Genomic DNA, 6,007 nt, shown 5'->3' on the forward strand with positions numbered 1-6,007 from the left:
GCTTCATGTTATTCTTACTGAAACTGTAATTGGTCTATGGCTATATGTTGGCATAGATACTCCATATTTGGTACATATGATATATATATATATATATATATATATATATATATATATATATATATATGCCCGCCAAGTTGATAACAATAATGATAAATGAACATTACTGTATTGTTTTTCAAAAGATGTAATCTATTTGGAAGTTATTATTTTTGTTTAAATTTTTTGGATATCTTGGGGCAAGAAAAGGGATGGATTTGATGCAATGGAGTTGCAAACAGAAATAAGAAAATCATGGAAACCTCCTTTCATATTCAATACATGAAAATCAAAACAATCACATGTTAGAGATTTAATAAAAAAGAACTGGATGGGGACAATAATGAGATCTTACTGCCATTTCTGCATCAGGGTCATTCTTGAATACATAAAATAGAGGTGCCAAGATTTCATTCATTCCTTGAACATATCTTATGCCCAGATTTAACTTGGCAAATACGATTAATATGTTTCTCATTGCATCCTAAACAAGTAATATGCATGTAAGTCTGGAAATTATTCAATCCATATCTAAACTTAATTCCAAAGGGGTGAAACACTAAATTCACATGAAATAATAAAAGAAAAGAAGAAGATGGTTACCTGATTAGATTTTGCAAGTTGCGAGTCCCTAGAGAAAAATTAGTGTAAAAATTAGAATCAAGTCAATAGTTCAGTGATCGTTTACTAGAAGATGGTTACCTAACAAAGTTTAACCGGAAATTAGTGTAAAAATTAGATTACAACATCAAGATATTCTTACTAGCTCTCTCCACACTTGTAACTGAAGTGCAAGTTTTGAAGCACATGATATCTTTTATCAATGTGTTTACCTGTTGCACATACAAGACAGCCTCCAAGCGCATAACTGAGTTTCTCTTGAAGTATAAATAGATGTGAACAGAATTAAATGCCCTCAAGACACTTGTATCATGCTTAACAAGATTGTAAATTCCAATGCCTGCTAAAGAACAAAACCATATGAACAAAGCATGGCCTACAACAAGTCCTACTTGAATTGTTCCAAACTTCTGTACACTGAACAAAATTACAAGAAAGGCAACTGATATCATCACCACTTCATCTGCAAATAAATAAAAGAAAATAAGGAAACACAATAGTTAATGACTATTTACCTGTAATAATATAGAAAATCATAAAGGAACATAAACCATAGGATGTAAAGGAGGGAAGGCAAAAGAAAAAAGGCCATATTGTTTCTAATACATACAGATTTAACATTTAGCTAGACTGTAAACTCTAGTCTGACTAAAGTTAAACTATCATTACAAACAGCACATGATCGCGAAAAAGGCAAGTTAAATTATGCAAAAGATTCCTAGCCAAAAAGGTCAACTAGAAACAGGAATGTCCTCTCTAATAGTATTTACTAACAAACAGTGAAATGTGAGTCAACAAAGCAATAATGTTTTATAGAGTTGATAACAACATGGAATAACAACTTACTTTGTTCAATTTCACCAACTCCAACCTTCAGACCACCAACAGAAGACATAACTACAAATAAAAATGAAAAAGTTATCATCTAAAAATTAAAAATGAAATTAGATTTAATAAAACAACTATGTTGTATTCTACTATAACATGATTCTGTAAACAAAAGAGATGAAAGAACAGTAACACATAAAAACCTGACATTGCTGGGGTAACAACCCCATCAGCTATTACCATAGAAGTGCCAGCAAGCACTAACATCAGAAGAAGTTTGTACAGAGTCAATGGAGTCTCTAGTCTCTCCTTTATTTTAAGTGATCTCTCGAGCTCAGGAGACGGAACATTTAGCATGAAGCCAGATATTCGGGTATCTGATGGAACCAGATTCGGGAGAAGACTGACCTTAGCATGCCGAGAAATCAATGAGTACAAATGCAAAAGTACCACCTTCAAGAAAAAAACAACAACAAATGATGTAAAACAGTTGATAAGGAATATATACTTAGCATATTTGTTTAAGGCCTACATAAAAGAACGAAAGATCATAAAATACAGCAATAAAAGATGTCAAACAGTTGACATGGAATTAATATTTAACATATTTGTTTAAGGCCTGCATAAAAGATCATAAACAATGACTTGATTGGGATTGAGGAACATTTGGCATACCTTCACCGTCATCATTAGTCCAAAGAATGATAAGGATATATTTGACAAGCGAAATAACGAGTAGAGTGTATAGAACCAGTGATAGTTCTCCAATAACATCCTCATCTCCGTTGATAGGTGCCTTGCTAAACATCACAATAAACGTATATAAAGGACTTGTTCCAACATCACCAAATACAACACCAAGAATCTGAAACGCTTGTATTATTATCCTTCCTATACCAAAGTCCTGAGATCAAAAGTTAAGTATACACATAAAAGTAAGCTGCAAAATTAAAGCACATTAAAAAAGGTATGCCTCAACATGATAAAGTTAGATTCCAAACAAATTCGATTTTTCAAGATTAAAACAGAGGACTGATTTATTGCATTAGAATCATGAAACAAGAACAATATATCTCGTAGTCACTTCTATGCACGCCATGGACTTCGAGAGCTTCAACGTCGAAAAAATCAATGCGCGGTTCGATGCGAATCAAACACTGCACTGGACTATCCTCGTATTCAGAATCTACTCCAGATCCATACGACACATCTGTATTATCTTCCTTGTCCTCGATCTCAGATTCGTCTTCGCCTGGGAACACTCAACGAGATTCCAACAAATCCATTGAGCCTGATCCTACTGCTCTTTTGATCTCTCCTCCTCCTCCTCTATCCGATGATGAACCTCCGTCGGCCTCATCCACCATTGAGAAAACAAATGATTCATAAGAGATTCGATGAACATCTGTTTTTCTTGGGAGATTTTTTATTTTTGAGATGAGAGATTTGGACACACATGTATGTTGGGGAAGAAGCGGGAAAGGATGAAAATAAGGGGGAATTAAAAGATGACTTTTACAGATGACACATAATTAAAACTGTACTCTGTGTTTTTGCAAATTTTTTGGATTATAACTATTGAATATGACACACATTATTGTAAGTCATAAATCATTCAGATTTTAAAAAAACATTACATTTTTTTATGACACATATGTTTTGCAAGTCATAAATTAGCGTGTGTCATTAAAGGTATATTTTCTTGTAGTGTAGTTTAAAATCTAATATATAAATACATAATTAAAATATTACAACTTGATCTATTTACAAACCATAACCTCTGCATGTGTACCAAGTCATCATCATTGTACTATGGTACTCCGCAAAGACCCATCTGATGATATCATTGATCCATCGCGCTCAATGAAATCTATAACCTGCAAACAAAAGCACATTCTGAACATTGAGATAAAAAGCTAAGTGCCATACAATATCTCTACTATGATACACACATTCATAACATAAGTATGCCAATGAGTATAGTTAGAGAAATAATTCTATCAATACTGTCAATGCTATCAAATCATCTATCCAATGCATATCCATAATCACACTATATCATCAAAGATGAGGCTCGAGTCATAGAGCTCAAACACTCATTTAGAATACAATATAATATCAAGGATGAAGCTCGAGTCATAGAGCTCAAACACTCACCCACAACGCACAAACAAGAATCATGGTGTAGTTTGAGATCACAAGAACGTATGTCAGGTGGTCCTATATGACTAGTACCTTGGGTGAGACCTTGGTCACATATGCATCAGAACCATATACTCAATTAGTCTACTACTCTAGAGTAAAGGATGAGTCTACGTTACAAGAGTGTTGGAACAACATTTGACTAACATTACTTTATATGTCTCGACACGACTCGTAAGATATTTAGATAACCCATTACACATACATCCATCAAACATAATAGACGATCATCACACACAAGTAATTTGGGTGTTATTAAACAAAGGTACAAGTCATATGGAATCTTACCTCATAAGATTCTTATGATAGTCATACATATCATATTATAATCACATTATTGTTACTGAGTTTTTGTGATCAAGTTCTCGCTTTAGAGCTAGTGTCTCATCACTCTAACAAGTCTATTATTAGTCATTCGATTATTGATCAAGAATCATTATTCTTCTAGTAATTAATCCATTACAACGTTTCAAGGCTCCTCACTTGAGTCTTACATCATTATTCAGTTATTTTGAAACTCAAACTCTCACTAGTATTGGTTATTTAATTTACTTTGGCTCATAACGACAATTCAATAATATCATCCTTCTAAGGGCATTTTAATAATTATCCACACTCTCAAGCTAAATGCTCGATCCCAACTATTATTAAACTCCTCACTCTGGAGTCTATTCAGCATCTTAAAGTTCACTAATCAATCATCATTGTTGGTAACAATACATTTACATGGCTATTGGTACCAGCCCATGGGTATTAATACTCTCCCTGAATATGGATACAAAAAATTGTCCTGAAATCCACTAAAATTACCATTAGTATCAATACCATACATGTAGAATCGATACTACCCTAAAGATTATCGATACTCTCTTAAGTATCAATACTAAATTAAGCTTCGAAATTGTCAAAAATCATGCTTTTATATTTTCAAAAGGAGTAATATTGATACTACCATATGGAGTATCGATGATATCCTTGAAAAATGCTTAGATTTTTCCCTCTTTCATCTAACATTGATACTAGTTCATCCATTATCATAAAAAAACCTAAAAATGCACTATTTCACTCGTAAATAACTCCAAACTCACCATAAACATTTTTATTAAGGCCCAAGTTTAATGCGCAAACCGTACAACACAAATTTTTAAGCAACTAAGTCCTACATGCTTTACCACCTCATACAAGCAAGTAAAACCCATACAAATGCCGTGAAAGTATTAGAAAAGAGTTAGGTTGTATTACCTCAGCCTCCAATCATCCCAAATACCTTTCTAGGTCATCCAAGTACCAACATTTCCTTGACCTTGCTCCTTGGGGGGTCTTGCAACACTCTTATTCTAAACCAAAGCCACCAAAATGATTCTAGGAAAAAATAATGATTAAAACTTGCTGACTAATAACTAAACTACATTAAATCAAAATGGAAACCATTGAAGGGAGCTATTGAAGCTTAAACCCTCCAAAAACCTCAAGTGAGCTCAATAATACTATTGAAGAATATAGTGAGCTTTAGAATTTCAAATTGGAGGAGAGTGATAAAGATGAATCCTTTGGTCTAGATCTTTCTTTAGAAGAGAAAGAGAGGGGAAGAAGAGGATTTAAAAGGCAAAGTTAAAAAAAGAAGATAAAAATATCTTTATCTTTTACCATATTCCCATAGCCTTACTAAAATTGAATGATATTTTACCTTTTTATTACCCAAGGGTCTAATTACATATTTGGTCATTCCTCCTTTGATCTCAACTTAAAAACACCTCTTATTATCTCCAATTAGACATATTCATCACCCGATTAAACTCAAATTTAAACCAAAGGATCTTCACACTACATCTAATATATTCAATTAAACTCTAACTCAACACTTGAACATTGACTCAAAAATTTTGGTTGTTACAATTCTCTCCTCATTTATAAAAAAAATCCTTGAAATTTCTTGTACAAAGATATTATAGACACTAAAGCTGTATAACCTCTTTGACTCTCTTGAATTCTCCATATAACCTTTATCGCATACATGCTCCTTCTGAAGTTCTTTGCTCCTCTGACCACGATACTCACTAACACCAATGCTACACTAACTCATTTCGTTTTGCGTCGCAAGTATAATCACCTTCTAGAGGTGATACCTCGAAGAAGAACCTGTTCCTAATCGCACTCTCACATATCCTTTCGCATTATCCTTGCGATGCTACCTCTAATTTTCCTTGGATCAATCAAATTTCTTTCTTTGGAACTCTTTTCCAATTAATAAATAATCTTTTTCTCTTCAAGTATCCACTTCAACCATCAAACTATCACATGACTGTCACGTCTCTTT

At 33.3% G+C, this 6,007-nt stretch overlaps 1 pseudogene; it reads right to left on the reverse strand.

Annotated features, from left to right (window-relative positions):
• Positions 1 to 712: 712 nt before the first annotated feature.
• On the reverse strand, positions 713 to 3,669 carry LOC120212200 (annotated as a pseudogene).
• Between the last annotated feature and the right edge of the window lie 2,338 nt (positions 3,670 to 6,007).

This window comes from Hibiscus syriacus, unplaced genomic scaffold, assembly GCF_006381635.1.
Source record: "Hibiscus syriacus cultivar Baekdansim isolate YM2019G1 unplaced genomic scaffold, ASM638163v2 tig00110006_pilon, whole genome shotgun sequence".
Classification (NCBI taxonomy): Eukaryota; Viridiplantae; Streptophyta; class Magnoliopsida; order Malvales; family Malvaceae; genus Hibiscus; species Hibiscus syriacus.